The 19,056-nt window shown below is 44.1% G+C and overlaps 1 long non-coding RNA gene across 1 annotated transcript in view; it reads right to left on the bottom strand.

Annotated features, from left to right (window-relative positions):
- Nucleotides 1-17,576, bottom strand: part of LOC113627330 (uncharacterized) — a 32,160-nt gene extending 14,584 nt beyond the window's left edge. Inside the window, exons 1-2 of the long non-coding RNA XR_003435520.1 lie at nt 17,281-17,576; nt 14,731-14,843 (exon numbers count right to left, since the gene is read on the bottom strand). This is a non-coding gene — a long non-coding RNA (uncharacterized LOC113627330). The remainder of the gene's footprint in view (nt 1-14,730; nt 14,844-17,280) is intronic.
- Between the last annotated feature and the right edge of the window lie 1,480 nt (nt 17,577-19,056).

Genomic DNA, 19,056 nt, shown 5'->3' with positions numbered 1-19,056 from the left:
CTCTCAACCACTGCGCCACCAGGGAAGCCCACCACCATTATTTTTAAGACCAATTATTTTGTGAATCAAATTCCAATGACAACTTGATAGTGAAAATTCAGATTATACACCCAAGTATGGCACAAACTTGTGACTTTGTTTCCTGTTGGGAAGGTTTTTTTCCCCTATACAGACCCCCAAACAGCACCAAGCTCCTGGTTGTTCCCCCAACTAGGGAGCACAGGTTTTCTACTGCCCCGTTCACACTGAAGCAGCACTTCCTGGTTTGAGGGTCTCCATCCCAAATTCCAGCCTTGCACTGCCCATAGGGTCACTGTGTCAGTTTGCTAGGGCTGTCATAACAAAGTACCACAGATTGAGGGGCCTAAATAACAGAAATTAATTTCCTCCCTATTCTGGAGGCTAGAGGTCCACGAGCAAGGTGTAGGCACGACTGGTTTCCTCTGAGGCCTCTCTGCTTGGCTCACGGTTGGCCATATTCTCCCTGTGTCTTCATATGGTCTTCTCTCCGTGCATGTCTGTGTCCAAATCCTCTCCTTAGAAGGCCACCAGTTCTACTGGATTGGGGCCCGTCTAACGACCTCCTTTTAACTTAATTACTTATTTAAAGTCCCTTTCATCAAATACAGTCACCTTCTGAAATACTAGGGATTAGGACTTCAGTGTATGAACTTGGGGGCAGGACATAATTCAATCCACAATAGGCAGCCTCTGAATCCAGTCTGCCAGGCTGCCGGAAGTGGAGGTTCTGAGGGGTCTTTAATGCCTCTCTCTGAATCTAGCTTAGGACCAAGCTCCGCTGCTAACATTTCTAGGAAGTTAATCCTGGTCCGATGCCCCTGGACAGCATTCAGAGCTTCCTCATCCAAGGCACTGTGTACATACTTCCCTGGTCATGCTATATAATCATTGGCTACATATATCCTAATAGAGGAGGATGGTACAATAACACTGGTGATGACGCAGCCCCGGGCACAGGAACTCTTTGAGGCAGCTACTTTTATTAACCGCCTTTTAAAAATAAAGAAGCTTTGTCACAGAAGGTTAATTAATCCACCCAAGATCACAAAGCTAGGGAGTGACACCATTAGGATTCAAACACGGGTCCTCAGGCCAGAGTGCACATCCTTACACCACTATTTACTGACTTTGGAATCCAAGAGACTAGGTCTGAATTTCAGCTCTGCCACTAAATTATCAGTAAGCCTCTGAGAACGTTGCTCTAAATGTACCTCCTTTGCTCCTTTAACAAATACTGAGGACCAGTGATATGGCACTCGGTGAGACGGGGCTGGGGATGCACAGTGAGCCACGCCCGGCATGGACTTTGATCTCGTGGAGCTTACCGTCTAATGGGGGAGCTGCCCCTGGGGGGACGGTGTGGGGGGATGATTTCAATGAGGTCAAGTTATAAACCAGGAAGAAGGCCCTGAAGGAGAGGAATGTGCTACAAAGTAGAAACCTGCTGTAGAACTGGAATGGCAGGGACGTCCTGCTGGAACGCATGGATACCAGGAGGAGAAACTGGCAATAACTAAGCAAAGGGTATGGTAAGAATACAAAGAGAATATTCCAAAAGGAAGAGCACACCCCAGGGTCCTGTGGCGGAAGGAGGTTGGGCAAAACCAAAGAAATGGAAGAAGATCCATGTGGCTAGAAAACAGAGAGGGAGAAAGAAGGTGGTGTGAGATGGCTCTGGAGAGGCTGGCAGGGAGAGAAAACGCTAAACCTCTCTGCAGATTTCTACCAGAAGGGTTTTACCAGGTTTAACTCATCCATAAACTGTCAATAATACAATAATAATTCCTTCCTTGTAAGGCTGCAGTGAGGATTTGCTTGGGGGGGGGGGAAACTATGACAGATGTCTGGGTTGTGGTCAGCACTCAGCCATCAGTCTTTTTTTCAGTTTTTCTCAACTGTATTTCTTATAAGGAATGTCTAGTCAACAGTCTTGTCCACTGGGGTTTTAGCCCTCCTTTAAATTGATTTCCACACAAAATGTAGGACATTGGTATCTCACTCTGCGGCCTGTCCTTTCAATCTTTCATTTGCATGAAAATTACTAGATCAAATAATGTCATCCTGCAGAAAAGCCGCAATTGTGAAATCAAGCAAACCTTGCAAAAGCGGCCAAACCAGAGGATTTGCCAAATGCCACCACTACCAATTAGAAGCGAGAGTGATTTGGGACAACATCTTTAAGAAAGAATAAGAAGTCTTTCTTCCAAAGAGTACCACAAAAACTCTCCTTTTAAGATGTTAAAAAAATAAAATAAAACAAAAAAACCTCTCCTTTTATAGAGAGAACAGAGGGTAGTGGCATTGAACAGTATTCTTCCCCAGCTTTTGGTACAACCGAGTGCTGAGGGCTGACGTGGCAAGTGCCACATTTTATTTAGAGCTTCGTCATCTTCTCTAGGGCTATACGCTCCCTCACTTCTCATGTGTAATATAAAGAACTCCCTGTTTCTCGTCTTTATCAGTTATAACATTTGGAACCATCAAGCTCACCACTGCAAGGAGATTTAGGTTGAGAAGGATAGCTAGGCTTTGCAGCTCTGACTCTGTCCTAAGATTTATATTTCTTACAGGAGTCCTGGTGCGACCACCCCACTGGCCTTGGGTAGGGTTGGAGCAGGAGAAATGACTCATACTTTAGCCTAAATGTGGACAAAAGACCCTTCTCTTTATACCCCATAACTTAACTGAGACAATGTCAGAAGAGTCGCATCCGACTTTGCTAAAAGGGAAATCAACACCCAAACCAAGAGTACCTAGAGCGCAGATAATCTGTTTACCGAGAATGACCAGCTCACTGTCAGCTTGTGGCTCCACGTAGCTGAAGGCAACTCCAAGCTTCTCGTCTCTCTTTGACTCTCAACACCTAGGAGTTCATGCCCACGTATCTGAGATCTTATATGCTCTACCTAAAGCCCAAAAGCGAGAGATCCCTGTCTCCTTTGTGGTTTGTCTAAACCGATCTCTTCCTTGGTTGACCAACAGCAGGAATAAAATTCACTTGTAGCCTCACCTCCTGTTCCTCCTTAGGCTGAGGCTGTATTGGGCATCTCTCTGAACAAACTTAGAAATGCGAGATCCACATACCCATCAGAAGAGGGTCATCTCCTCACAAATACTCCATTCTCCAAAGCCCAGTTTTCTCAAAAAATGGGAAAAAACTGTGCCACGGAAGATAAGTCTAACACCCACTCACCATTCTCTTGTGATACATTTTTAAAAACGCAGGTGCTGCTTTCAAATAATTATATCTACATTCTATTTCAAAATACTGTAATAATTTTCAAGCTGTTACATCTGTCTTCTCTAGCCTCCAAATACCTTTATTTACTGAATTGTGCAAGAATAACTGTAAGATAAGTCAGAACAGGCTGTGACCCACCCTCTCTAATGAACTGTAAGATCTGAGAGGGCCAGGCTGTGTCTGAGTGATCTTTTATGCAGCTATGATTGTGCACATCCTGGTGACTCTGTCTTGAATCCCTTCTGGTAGACACTTTTCAAGCTTGTTGGCTTGCCAGCATCTCAACTTTCTTCTAAGTTTGGAGAATTCTCCCTGTGTCCCACTACAGAAGCTGCAAATGTCAGGTACTTCTTTTCCCAGACTCCCTTGCAGCTACAGCGTGAACACGTGGCCCAGGCTCTGCCAATCAGATGCACCCACAATGGACTCTGAAACAGTACCCAGTGGTACCAGGAAGTGGGACCATCTCAGGCAGCAATAGGGGCTGCAGCAAACTTGAGCTCCCAGGACACAACTACAGGGCGGTAAGTCCAAGTATTCAGGGCTTGTGCTTTTTTGCCGAACCAGTTCTAGGGCATGGTTTTGACCTTTGTCTCTGTGTAAATCGGAGCCTGGTTTTTAGCCCTCCTAAAAATACCCTTTTAATAAATCCTTTTCTGCTTAAATCAGCCAGAATCAGTACCTGGAATGCCCAGTTAAGCGTCCTCACTACACTTTTCTTACCCGGAGAACCAGCTCAAAACTCCCACTAAGTGGCTGATGAGTGAAAATAGGAGGCAATCACCTGGCTATTATTGGTCTAATTCCTGCAGATAAACAGGAAAATGGATTAAAAAAACCCAAAACAGACTAATCTCCTACTTTGGAGCCTACGATCCAGGTCAGGATGCTGTTCTCCTTTCTGTGGAAGCACAGATTATCCTCCCAGATAACTACCCGTCAGTCTGATAACAATACTGTATATCTGTAGCAACACACAGAAAATTATTCGCAGTTATGATGAAGGTAAAAATGCTTTTTAAAAAATGCTTTCCACTTTTAAAAGATGGAAACCCTCAGCTGAAGAGAGACTTGTTTTTTTCAGGTGAATATTCTGGACCACAGGTTTCTGCATGATTTTGCTGAAAAGTAAATGACATGTCATGGTTTCAGAGCAGAAAGAGACCATGCCAAGTGAGTCTGCATAATCCTATCCTTCAGTTTTGTCCCAGACTCAGGGTCAAGTGAATCGTGTTTAATGGAAGAAGTCCTCTCTCAAGTGTTGAGGAGTAAGACCTTTCCAGAACAGAGAATAAGGCCCTGTCACCCTCCAGGGTTATTCTCTCCTCATGCCCTCTATATTAACCCAAAAGCTTCTGTCTGGGGAATCCTCCCTTGCCATGCCGAGGATGGAGACACACAGGGTGTCCTCTGAGCAAACTTGGGAATGTACCTCATCACATTGTCACCAAGATTTTACGACAGAGCAGTGAGCAATTATGTGCAAACAGATTCACAAGTGGGCCATTGTTTCAGGCTGTGGTTACTCATATGTCAGTGTGCTTTCAAAGTGCATGCTTCTTACCAACGGGGTCAGCAACAGACCCTTAAATTACATGGTTGTGGGTATAAACAGAGCCTTCCAACCCTGGCTCTCAATCAGAACAAAATTTGTGCTGAGGCATAAAGAAGGTTTTGTGCTGCTGGGAACGTTCATCCAGAGAAATCTACAAACAGTGAGCTGCTTTACTACAGATGCCCAAGGGGACCTTAAGATAACACTTTGCTATCAGTGAGTTTCAGGCAAAATTTATCTCCTGAACTGCCAGTAGAGAAATCCTACCTAGAATCCAATAGGATAAATGGGGCTCAACCTGCTTGTCAATTTCAAACAATGGGTGGGTGGTCCTAAGCACTGGCTTGGTGGGAAAGAGTCCAAGATTGATTAGCGATGTCTACCCTGGGATGGGAAGTGAGTTCCATGAATTTTAAAAGCCCTGTCACCCGATGTCACAGTGTCAATTAAACATTGCCTGATTTCCTCAATTCAGTCCTGAAATCTCCGTCCTTGGAAACTCCAGAACTGTTTCCTTCTGCTTCTCTTATAATACTAGATTCCACTCTACTATTTGCACGTTTCCGTTTGCCTCTTCTAGCTCTTTAATTCCCCAAGGCAAGAAACTTCAGCTTATCTACTCCTGCATTCCTCTTGGGTTTTAGCAATCTTCCACCCAGCCTTTTACCTATTTCTCAATTCTGCAGCAAGTGTGGAATTTCTCCTCTGTGTTGGAATTGGTTAGACTGGAAGAGAAGCATAGATAAGATCCAGTCCGTACCTTCAATAAGCTTATGGCCTAGTGGACTACTTACTGAGTGAATGAAGCAAAAATTGTATTCTGGTTCCCCCACTGGTGTGATCTGTGCTAATGACCATCTCTTAGAGGGGTTGGTGGTTTATTACTTATGAAGTAGGTTTCCATATACATTGTACTCTGATGTCATCCCAGTGAGATGGACAGAACAGTGAACTGAGGTCATATCAGAATGGTTAAAAGACTTACCCCCAGTTTCACCATGATATGTTTTCACAAATCAATTAAGGAATGTTTTTGAAAGTAACCATGAAGCAAATGGCTCCATAGTGCTGTGACCTGAAGGCTGAGCTCTGACAATCATCCCAGCTTCAAACACAGAGCAGGAACCTCAGTGTCTGGATTGGCTGAGTAACAGACACCACCACAAAGATGTCCGTATCCTAACCCCTGGAACCTGAGAACATGTGAGGTTTCATGGCAAAAAGGGAATTAAGATTTCAGATGGAATTAAGGTTGCTAATCAGCTGACATTAACATAGGGAGATTATCTTGGATTTTCCAGATGGGCCAAATGTAATCACAAGGTCTTTAAATGGGGAAAAAGGAGACAGAAGAGAACCAGAGAGACGCCAGCATGCAGAGGACTCAGCTGGACATTGCTGGCTTTGAAGATGGAGGAAGGGACCACAGCCAAGGAATGCAGGCAGCTCCTTTCAGGGCTCGAAAAGCCCCTAGACCCTCCTAGAGCTTCCAGAAGGAACAGCCCTGCCAACACCTTGACTGTAGCCCACTAAGGCTCATTTCGGACCTCTGACCTCCAGAATTGTAAAGTAATAAATGTGTGCTGTTCTGAGCCATTAAGCTTGTGGGAATTTGCACAGCAGCAGTAGGAATTGAATTCAGAGTCCCTGTGAGCAAATCAGTTTCAAAATAGCCTTCTTCACAAGATGTGTGTGTGTGTGTGTGTGTGTGTGTGTAATAAAAGGATATATACACAGGGTCTTCTGCACAGCAGAGCAATCACAAATGTTAGTTCCCCTCTGTCTTCCCTTGGAAATATCACATCCTGAGAGTCTTTATTTTTTTATCACAATTTAAGCAAATTTTGGCCTATACGATTCTCTGACGACATTCCAAAACACTGAAGAAAAATAAACAAGAAATAAAACTCTTCTTCCAAGAAAGTAGGTCTCCACCCTAACTATACATGAGAATCACCTGAGGGACTTTTAAAAAACAGAGATGCCCAGGCTCTCTCTCGGACCAATCACATCATTCTCTCCGGGAGCGAGTCTCAAGCATAGGTCTTCCTTTAAAAGCTCCCCGGGTAATTTTAAGGTGAGATGAGGGTTGAAAACACCCCCCCAAAGCCATGGAGGAGTTTTTACAGTAGAAATGGGAGCACAGCTCTCTTGATCCTTCACCCCTGTAATTGTCCCTACCACGCCCACAATATGACTTCCCAGCACCTTCTCCTAAATATACTAGTTTTCCTGTTTTGTATTTACTCCAGAAAGCTCTTGCCAAAAGAAAACCGACTCAGAAGTCCAGTGGATAAAAAAAAGACGAAAATGGGATTTGGGAGCCAGGAATCCTTCAGATTCCAGCCTTCTGAATGTCCTCTGAAACCAAAATTTTTGTTTATCAGTTAACCCTGGAGGTGGGCTGGACTTGTGTACCTGTCTAGTGTGGCATGTCCCAAACCGTACACCGCAGACCATTAGATCCTCAGGACATTAACAGATGTTGTCAGAAAAAAATAACAATCATGGGGGGTCTATGATCAAATATCTTAGAAAATCACCATCCATGCTCTCCCACACTTAGATATTAAAGGCTCTGAGATGTTCTGCAGTTGAATACGCGCGCGCACACACACACACACACACACACACACACAGAGTTTAACCTAATACTTCCTAAACTTACTTGACCAAGGAATTGTTCTGTTAAGGAATACCCGTCATCCGGGGGACCCAGTGTGGAAATGCAATTCCTTCTTGTGAAAGATCAGAAAATGGGGGCTTAGGGTATGATGTACTTTGCCCAAGGTAAGGAAGCACAGTCTGCCAATGCCTCCCTGTCTCCCCCTGAGCCACCTGGACTTCCCTGACCTGGGCTATTTCCAGCTCACTGACAGCTTCCCAACCCAGGGTGCCTATGCTTTCCATCACTGGCTCTGCCCGCCTCAAAGCTCTGCTCACGAGGGGCCCTCTTAGTGGCTTTTCCCCTCCCCCCGCCCCTAACCCTACTTCTTCACCTGTGCTTCCCAGGGTCAGTCTCCTAGTGACCCTCCTCTCCACGCTTTCTTTTGCAGGAACACAAAGAGTTATTCACAGAGCAACTTACGCACAATGACCTAGATTTAAGGTCTAGTTCAGACACTAAATAGGTGATTTTTTTAAAAGATTTAATTTTTTTAGACCAGTTTTAGGTTCATGGCAAACATGTGCAGAGAGTGCAAAGATTTCCCATATACCCCCTGCCCTCACACGTGCATAGCTCCCCCATTAGCAACATCCCTGCTACAGTGGGACCCACATTACAATCAGCGCAGCTACACTGGTACATCCCTATCACTCAACGTCCATAGTTTGCATGAAGGTTCACTCTTTTTTTTTTTAAATTTTTATTGGAGTATAGTTGATTTACATTGTTGTGTTAGTTTCAGGTGGTCAGCAAAGTGAATCAGTTTTACATATACATATATCCACTCTTTTTTTTTTTTTTTAAGATTCTTTTCCCGTACAGGCTATTACAGAGTATTGAGTACAGTTCCCTGCTGTATAGCACAAGAGGGTTCACTCTTAATGTTGTACATTCTGTGGGTTTGGACAAATGTATCGTGACATGTATCCATCATTACAGTATCATACAGAGTAATTTCACTGCCTTAAAAATCCTCTGTCCTAATGACTGGGTTTTTTTACAAATGAAATCAGATTCAACCTCCAGATTCCAAGTTTTCAGCAGACATAGACATTTTCTCTTGAGACCAGCAGTTAAATTCTACTGTCAAAATCAAAAGAGTTTAAGCTTTTTCTTCCTCCTGACACTAAAAAAATTTTTTTAAATGTTTTCTGAGAAATAAGGCTGCGTTAGAGATAAAGCATTTTTGCCTTATCTTCAGAAGCAGGGCTTCTCCATTTTTGTGCCCACTGGTGAAAGGTCACAGACAAATAATCAGTCATGTTGCTAGAATGTTCTTTGAGAGCTAAGAAGGAAACAGAAAAGCTTAAGACATTTGAACTCAGGAATTTCTGAATAGGCTGCACATCTGAGGTGGCTCCAGGCAGCCAATTTTTTTTTTTTTTTTTGAAAACAGTGAATAAATTGCTCAAGAAATTAGCTGTCAATAGCAGGGGTATGAAAACCCAGCCAGAGCTCTAAGTTTGGCCAAGGATCTCAAACTGTTTTCCAGATATTTGGGGCTCAGTAAACTCTAACACACTTTCCCCAGCAACTTCTTTTCCCCTTTAATTTCCAAACCCTGAAATTACAAGAGAACTTTGATATATGCTTTTTAAACATTAGTTGATATCAAGCAAGCAGATAAGCATTTTCTGATTATTGTTTTAATGGAAGGATTTTCAAGAAACTAACATTTGATTTCGGTGATTGCGATTTTTTCCCGTATTTAAATTTTGCACACTCTGTATGCCGAGGGTGGACATTTACGGTTGAAAGCTCGTGAGAGAAACTTACATTGTCACAGGGAGGGAGGGAGACACAGAGAGAGACAGAGAGCGGGGGAGAGGGAGAGAGTCTACAGGAGTTTCAGGAGACCTACGCTTAGAGCGCTGGGAGGAGAGAAATATCTAGTAAGGTAGAGAAAATGCAGCCCTTGCCTTTCACCTTGGAGGAGACTGATGCTGTCTAAGGCCAGTTGGACAACAGTCAGAACAGGCATTACAAATAGATGAATAAGTTGTTAGAATCCGTCTGCTCCGCTCTGAATATTTTCAGGACTGACTGGATCCAGAGTTGTGTGCTTCAAAACACAACTACATCTGACTGCTCTTCATCAAAAGTCACGGCTGCCTAGAAATCCATTCCCAGAAGTCCCGCTCTTGTGCCCCATGAGGGTGTGACCTGTCACTCCTTCCTAACTGCCTTCTCGATCCTCAGCTCTCATCATAACCATTGCCAGAAACTTCCCACCATCTTGGGGTCTGACCTCAATCCCAGACAAATGACCAGACCATCTGACTCTCCACTAGCTTAGCTCTGAAACCAGATTTTGTTTTGAAGGGCGGAGATTCCATGTGAAAATGTTGTTCTCTATCATCTTGACCTCACACCGTGGAGCTCCTGCTAATGGCAACACCAGCTCATCCCCCCATTTCCACCCAAGCATCCCACTAAGCATCTCTCCATGGACATTCTACCTACACAATACAGTGCTCATCACCTTGCAGGTGCAAACCACCCTCTGTGGATTACATAGGGGGTCTCCTACAGGGAATGTTTTGAGAGAGTGATGGGGACCATTTTTGGTCCCCTTTGACCAAAAATGACTCCCTCAGAAGCCTGCCATGGGACTGAAAAGTCCACCATTCTTTTCTCTGGATTAAAACATGGAAGGCAACTGTCTAGGGAGATGGGGAACTGGTGAAGTCATAATCGACCACAGGTATGCAGGCTAAAATGAACTTATCAAATTCGCTCTGGCCACCAGCAGGGCTAATGAAAATAGATCATGGACACAAACTATTTGTTTAGATATGACAAGGAAAGATGCCTGGGGCACATGGGGCTGAGCAATCAAAATGTTTCTCCTTAGAAAAGGGAACCCGCCTGCAGTGTTGGTGGGAATGTAAATTGATGCAGCCACTATGGAGAACAGTGTGGAGGTTCCTTAAAAAACTAAAAATAGAGTTACCATATGATCCAGCAATCCCACTCCTGGGCATATATCTGGGGAAAATGTTAATTCAAAAAGATACATTCACCCCAATGTTCATAGCTGCATTATTTACAATAGCCGAGACATGGAAGCAACCTAAATGTCCATCAACAGATGAATGGATAAAGATGTGGTACATATATACGATGGAATACTACTCAGCCATAAAAAAAGAGTGAAATAATGCCACTTGCAGCAACATGGATGGACCTAGAGATTATCATACTAAGTGAAGTAAGTTAGAACAGAGAAAGACAAATATCATATACCACTTGTATGTGGAATCTAAAACAAAATGATACAAATGAACTTACTTACAAAACAGAAATAGACTCACAGACACAGAAAACAAACTTATGGCTACCAAAGGGGAAAGGGGAGGAGGGATAAATTAGGAGTTTGAGATTAACAGGCACAGGGAACTATATTCAATATTTTGTAATAACCTAAAATGGAAAAAGAATCTGAAAAAGAACACATACGTATGTATTATATATCTGAATCACTTTGCTGTACACCTGAAACTAACAACATTGTAAATTAACTATACTTCAGTAAAAAAATGTTTCTCCTTAGTTATGGGAATAATAAGGAGGTGGGCAGGCGTTAGGAGACAAAACAAGAGTACTACGTGCCCCTAGAAGAACCTAACCCCAAGGAGAAGACACACAGGTAGGAAAAGATGATGAAAACAATGCTGCAGTCACCATCCAGGGAGAAGACAAAGTGTTAGACATTTACAATATAGCCACTGATTGGATTATCATGATCCTTATACTAGGTAGGTATTCTCATTTCCATTTTACAGATGAGTATACTGAGGCTCATAGAAAATTCATCCCTTACCTTCTTCACACAACTAATAAGTGGCAGGTTGTGGGTTCAAGCCCAGATCCCCCTCCAAAGTCATCATCATTCCATTTGGTCACACCATCTTCCTAATAATGTCTTAGTTGTAGTATAGTTAGGGGCGCACATATGTGCTTTCTCAGGGAAAAAGAAAGACAGAGAAGGAAAAATTCCACTAGATTTAAGACTAGAGGCTTGGCGCAGAGAAGCAGCAACGTCACTGAACTCACCGGACGACTGTTCCTTAGCCTCACGCCCCACGATTCACCTAAGCCTGTGGCTCCCAACTGGGTACTCAGAGGTATTGCAAGGGGTCTGTGTATCCATATGTACATTGAACCTTGTCTGCAGACAACATACATCACGGACATCTACTTCTGTGACTGATAATATACCAGTTGATTCAAAAGTGTTATTGAATTCACAGGAGGTATTTATCATTGTATATTTCCCAACCCAGGAATATTAAAAGCATAATTAGAATCATATGAGATGGGAGTTTTTGTTATTAAAAGGGGATTTTCAATCCTACAATCCAGAAATTCCATTCTTAGATATATACTCAACAGCAATGCGGCGATGTGTTCACCCATAGACATTATACAGGAACGCTCACAGAAGTGTATTCATCATTTCCCCAAAGCGGAAACAACCCAAATGCCAACAAGAGTGCAGTGGCTAAGTACAGTGTCGAACAGTTATGCCACGGAATACGATGCAGCAGCAGATGAGAACAGACCACAACTGCACACAACAGCAGGGTGAATCTCACAGTGTGACGTGGAGCGAGGAAGACAGAAGCCTAAAAACAACCCTCTGTGTGATTCCACTTATATAATATTCACAGACAAGCGAGACGAATCTGGGCTGTGCAAAGTCAGGAGAGAGTTGACCCTGAGGTGTGCAGTGCAACTTGAGTGACGGGGGCCTCTAGTGTTCTGTTTCTTGATCATCTGGATGTGGGTTACGTGAGGGTATCCAGTTAATGAACATTCCTTGAGCTGTGCATGTGATTTATATGTGTTTTTATATTGCTATTTTAATAAAAGATTTTTTAAAACAGAGGCAGTCATACCTATAAGATACATGACCACCGCTCTCTGTAAAGGTTCCTCCCAGCCAGGTGCCTCCCTATTTTCACCCTGGCCATCTCCCCAGCTTCAAATCCCGCACCCCACCCTCTCTGCCTATAAAAACCATTTCTTGTTCTTTCAGACTCAGCTCTGTTGCACCACCTCCAAGGAACTCTCTCCCATTCTCTAGCCAGGAGTGAATTCTTGCTCCCCAAGCCCCAGAGAGCTTTAACAGCGATTTCTCTGATGACAAAGCAGAGGTCCCCAGAGCCTAGCATAGCACAGTGCTTGCCAAATGACAGGATAACAACAAAGGTCTTCTGTTGTTATAATAACCTCCACATCTTAACCTCCTAAAGAAGGATTTATGTTCACCTTGCTTCCTGCCCTCAAGAAACTCATAGTCTTGGAAGAAACGTATGTCTGCTAACCTTGTATTGCTCACCAGACCCAACCCATTACCATGCATCCAGCAGGTGCTCAGGTAATGAATGAAGACACATGTCACCTGTAAAAAGAACTTGCAATGAAAGATACCTGGAAGATCTCAGCAATTCTAGATCATACATGAACAAAGGAAAACCAAGAAGAATTCGATATGAACATTGCCCTTTCCCCCCCGGTGGCTGGTATGTTATCGGATTGATACTAGACTGAATACCCCTTTGTGGGTCCAATGATCTCTACAGGCAAAAATGTGCTTTTGTTTTCTACAATAAGAAAACTGAAGGGTGCTGAGATGTTTTGATCGTGGGGATGAAAAGCTCAGCCCAGTTCCAAGCCCCTTGGATCAACCTTGGCACACACTTCCACCACGAGGAAAAGGCATCCGACAACAAAACCGGCAAGGCTACATCCCAGGAAAGATGACAGAAGTGGTACAGACGGATAAGCCTTCAAATCCACTTCAGCCTGGTGCCCCAGGAGGGGCCACGGTATTTCTGAAGGGTCCCCAGAGAGTGTCCTCAGTCTATCCTTCTGCCTCCTTCCTTCCCTTTTTCCTCCCCTTTTCTCACTAACCTGCACAGGACAAATTCACTGTGAAATGATTTTTTTTTTAATCATTAGGGCAAAATGAGCGAGGCTGGAGCACTAAGATTCCTGAATTAATAATATTGCTGCCATCCGTGATTTGGGCTTTCTCTTTTCTGTTGGCAGAAGCCAACACATGAGGAGATATTTTCCAGCATCACAGTCAAACTGTGCATTTTTAGATTTGTGGGCAGGCTGAGTGATCTCCAGCCAGAGTCTCAGCCCTCAGTCCTACATTCCAGTGTCATTCTCTGACCACAGCATCATTTCTGGTCTCCCCCAAGTCACTGCTTCGGAGAAAATGAAGCGTGTTTTCAGAATTTAATTTAAGAATAACCCAGGCAACCTAAGGCCAACTGACAAGGTAGTGGGTCCAGCCAACAGAAGGAAGGGCAGACATTGAAGACAGACGTGGTCAGCACCTCCCACCAATGAGACCTTTTATGCCTGCATTGAGGATTTCATCGAAAGTTGGAGTGCAGGTCCAAGCAGCTTCAAGTGCCCACATCTTTTGCTTTTTATTCCAATCACAAGAAAACAGAGTATGTGAGTTAAAACGTGTATTCCAGGCATCATTACCATTCAGGTATCAGCTGGAACTGCATTTCTCACGGAATCCTAGCCAAAGCCTTGTTCAAGCTAACACCCTTCCTTCAAAGATTTTACTGCAATTGTCATCTGCTAATAGTTACTTGGGCAATCCAGGGGGGCAAGGATTGAAGTTGTCTTGTTCATGGCATCGGTGGTACCTGGGAAATACGTGGTATAGTTAACACATGCTAGTTGGCTACACAGACTGCTAGGACACAGCAATCAGCAACACCCCACCCCCCCCACCATGGTTGGAAAGCAGGGAAGCAAGAGAAGTGTTTCTCATGCTCGTGGTGAATCCATGATCAAATTTTCCTTCCTTTTTCTTTCTCCCAGACTTCAGGGCCCCAAAGTGTCTCCTGTCCCTAACTTATGGTACCACCATCCTCCAAGTTAATCGGTTTCATTGGTTCCGTCTTCCTTGTCAGTCTGCCTACTTCCGACTCACTGATGCTACCTCTAAAAGCTTTCTTCCAGCCGCCTGCCCCTCTCCTCCAACTCGTATCACTCCTACCCAGGGTCTTGTTCCCACTCTCCTGGACATCGAACTGGCCTCTGACCGTCACTCTTGCTTTTAACCAAATCTCTTCATTTCTAGCTAGCAGATCATTCTCGGTACTTTCAGATCACCCCCTCCTAGAAAAAGCACTCATGAATTCCTCACACTCAGGAATAAAATGTATGAATTTTATGAATTACATGAATAAAAGGTAAATGCCATACTTTGGAATACTCCTCGGTCCCCAAGCTGTCTCCAACTTCCCTCCAGATGATCTTTCTATGTCCAGTTGAAATGCCATTTTCATGCAGGAAGTCTTTCCTAAATCCATCTCCACCTGAAAATGCAACCAAATGCTGTCACCACATTTTTGGGAATTTTGTAAATGTTTAATTTTATAAATTCTAAAGTACCTCCTAAATCGTTCCTCTTAGTCTGGAAAGATCTTCCAGCCATCATCTAGATCATCTTGGTCTTTGTTTACTCCCAAATGCCTAACACTATGCCTGGCACAGAGTAGCTTTTCAAAACCTATTTCTGGAACTTAATTAAATTCATTCCTTCATTCATTCTTTCAAACGTGCAGTCTCTGTTTACCAACCCCACCCCAGGGATAAGATGTAGAATAATTACGTGACCTCAGACACATAACTTTCATCCTTCTATAGTTTCTTCATCTGCAAAACGAGCTATGCTGTGGACCAAATAAAATAATGCACGTGAAGCACTTAGTGTCTGACGCATAGTATATGCTCAATAAATGTTAACCTCTTATTATTATTATTTCACAAGGCAGTCTGTCCACTGTGGGGCAGCTATGGTTACTAAAACATTTTTTGCCCCAATTCTGAGCTAAAACAGACCTCCTTATAACTCCTCTCCATCGACCAGAGCTTCTTTGCCTGTGGGCAACAAGCAGGCTCAGCTACACTTTAAAAAACCTGATTCGCAGCCCCAGGCCTGGAATGAAGGGAAGAAAACTGGGGTCAGCTGGGGAGAGAAGCTGGAATTCATTAAATCCATGGGTTTCTGAAAAGGGCTAAGGTTCTGTAAGTTGGTGTTCATTTTCTACCTTAGGACTTTTGCTCTGGGAGTCCAATATACTGCTTAAATTTCTCTTATTTCCTTCAGCTGTAGGATTTGGGTAAGCAAGGAAAATTCTGCAAAATGACTTCACCATTGGCAGTCATTTGCCCTTGGCCAAATTGGCTTGCAATTACTCTAAGAATGTCAGGAGTTTGCAAATTAGCTTAGGCCGCCTGATGCTAAGTAGTCCCCTTGGGGTGGGTCGTGTCCATGACTTAAGTGAGTCTCGCACAAGATGGATCCAGCTACCCTGAAGAAGTGTGTGCCCTGCTGTCCTCACTCCCCCCCCAGCACCTGGTTCAGCTCCTGCTGGGAGCCATGACACCTCAGGACTTGTTTTCATTTCTCCAGTTTCCCACCCCCTCTTCCACTGGACTTTGTACCTCTTTGTACCTCTGGGTTAATTATTTTTTGAATAAATGGCCTTCAACTGACAGAAGGCTCCTTTCTTTAAGACACCAAGCTTCTCCCTTTCGTCAGTGTGCTCTGTTCTGCAGTGCTGTCCGTTTGCACAGACCAAGGTGTGCAGAAGCTGACACACCCACGCACAGGCATAAGAGCTGATGACGCCACAAGCTAATCTTCAGAAATCTTGAAGTTCAAGAAGAGTCTGTAACTCTCCAGGGGTAGCAATGACTTATTTTCAACTAACTTCAGAGTAATCCATCGTTTTCTTCAACTCAAGCATGTTAGGAGAATGAATTATGTAGTATTTTTACACAATTCACTGAGTATCTACTCTAACTCACAGCCTGACAGCATAGCCTCCTAACCGACTTCTGCCTCTACTTTTGTCCTCTAGAACCTATTCTCTACCAGACCCCAGAGTGATTTTTTTTTTTGCGGTACGCGGGGCTCTCACTGTCGTGGCCTCTCCCGTTGCGGAGCACAGGCTCCGGACGCGCAGGCTCAGCGGCCATGGCTCACGGGCCCAGCCGCTCCGCGGCACGTGGGATCTTCCCGGACCGGGGTGCGAACCCGCGTCCCCCGCATCGGCAGGCGGACTCTCAACCACTGCGCCACCAGGGAAGCCCCAGAGTGAATTTTTAAAAGATGTAAGTCATAATATCTTACAGTCTTGCTTAGAAATGTTCCACAGCTTCAACTATATTCCAAATGAAACCATGGCTGTCCCAGCTTTATACACCTTGGTTCCTGAAGTTTCTCTGCTCCCTCACAGCCCGCTGCCCTTTGTCTACTACACGCAAATGCCTCCCAGTTCCTCAAATGTATCAACTCCGTTTTGGCTACGGGCCCATAGTTTTTGTACTTCCTCTTCCCTCCTGGATTCTTCTTCCCCAAGTTGTAAATACACGTCTCAGGCACATATTTTTGCTCCCACCTTACATTTAGCTTTCTCTGAGAACTGTAAGCCGCGAAGGTGCTCTTCAAATAATTCAGCTTATTTTCTTTACATCAGACTTCTTGGGATGGCCATGATTTATGTGGTCAGTGGCCCCAATTCTCTATACATAAATAAGAAGTCTAATGAGAGTCAACAAATATAACTGGTTTCATTGCCCAGCGTGGGGAAAACATATCAATCCTACAGTCATTAAACGAATGTGAATCATATATAAAAGTTACCGACATAACAGTCACAGAGCGCCAGGGAAAAGGATTCAGAAGAGAAGACACTCCCTCCCCTTTAGCAGGGTGTTGCTCACTTTGTAAGAAGGAAACCTTACCCGCAATGGAGCTTCTCACTGCCACTGGAAGAGGCAAGTTTGATGGGATTGCAACAATAAGCTGTTTCTTTAATATTCCAATTTCCTTCTAGGACTGAATTACCAGCCTACTTCATACTCCTCAGATGTCACAGGGGCAATAAAACTAATCAGAAGAGGAATTTCTCCTTGACCACTGTCCACAGTCCGTTCCCTCAGAGGCAGGCTCTTGATACGGAAACTTCTCTCAGTGCTGAACAAATAAGCCCGCGGCTTGACAAGTTAGCGACAGGCGTGTCCAAGAGTCACAATGCCTGGAAGCTGAAAGCACGAAAACAAAAGTCAAAAATAAAATAGCAAAAATAGTAGCAACATGAGTAAATCCTAGCATATAGTAAGTGTTTATTCTGTGCCAGAAGTGATTCTAAGCCTTTCTTATATGTTATTTCATTTCAATCCCATATCTGTTGCTTGAAGATGCCAATATTACCTCTCCATTTTACAGATGAGAAAACGGAGGCACAAAGAGATGAAATAAACTAGCCCAGGGTCATTCAGGCAGTGAAGTGTCAGAATTTGAACCCAAGACATCTGACTTCAACACCTTCATCTTAACAATTTACTGCTCCTCCGTGTGCCAGAGAGGCTTGGAGGTCAGCACATCACCAACAGTGCTGACAACACCCACGTACTCTGAGTCCCAGAGGGACATGGTTTGCGGAAGTGGCCATGCAAGGCCTCTGCCAACTTGATGAAATCGTGAGTGACTGAGAAGTGCGATGGGTCCACTCCACCCCGTGCGATACAAGCGCCCAAAACGTTCCAGGAATTCTTGCGACATCTCCCCTCTCTTCCACTGGGCAGGTCTTTTGTACCTAACCCTGGTCTGCGCCGTTTCAGGAGACACTCCACCATCAATTTCTTCTGTTTCATCATGTAGCCAACGATTGTTCTCAATCTCATTTCTAATCACGTTGACCCCATTACCCATTACCTACTGAACCACCTGGGTTTGATTCCCAGTGTTGCCACTTACTGTTTGGGGAAACGAACATGTCACTTACCCTCATCTAAGGTGAGGGGTCTTCATCTTACATCGGACTAACATAAGTTTCTTACAATGTTCTTTTGAGGATCTAGTTCATAGTGACTGCTCAAGAAAAAAAAAGGTAGCTATGTGGCAAAACAAAGCACTTAGCATTTAAGACCTTCTGTGTGCATGGCTCCTACCAACCTTCCCAAGTTTATTCTACAGGAATGCCCTTCAACAAATACTGCTACCTCTGGGGTTCACCGGCTCTCCTCTAGACCAGGTTTCCTCCAGGGGTGGTCCTTGGACGCTCTGCATCAGATTCACGTGACATGTCCTTAAAATTCACATCCTTAAGCCCCACCCTGGCCTTGTTAATCAGAATTTCTCTGGATGGTTCCTGACCACCTTCATTTTTAACAGGCCCTCCAGGCAATACTTACGAAGCCCTACGATGCAGTCCCACTTGCCTTGTCTACGACAAGGTTCTCTGTGCCCGAGACTCCTTCCCGCTCTCATATCCATCACCCAAATCCCACCGATAATTCGAATCCTGACTTATATTTCTCCTCCTTCATACAACCATTCGAGATTCCTCCCTCCAGAAACAATGTGTCCCTGCTCTGAGTTATCGTGGCCCTTATTCGTGGACATGGCGACTGTCCCCAACATTTTCAAGCTCCTAGAGGCGACAGTCAGTATGTAAATCGCGCTAGCATCTCCAAAGTTATCTCTCACGGGACTTCGCACAGAGTAGGAGCTCCGTG

Source organism: Aethalodelphis obliquidens, unplaced genomic scaffold (assembly GCF_003676395.1).
Source record: "Aethalodelphis obliquidens isolate GAN/ISIS:26980383/991018 unplaced genomic scaffold, ASM367639v1 scaffold20, whole genome shotgun sequence".
NCBI lineage: Eukaryota > Metazoa > Chordata > Mammalia > Artiodactyla > Delphinidae > Aethalodelphis > Aethalodelphis obliquidens.
This window is presented reverse-complemented; position numbering and strand designations above follow the sequence as displayed.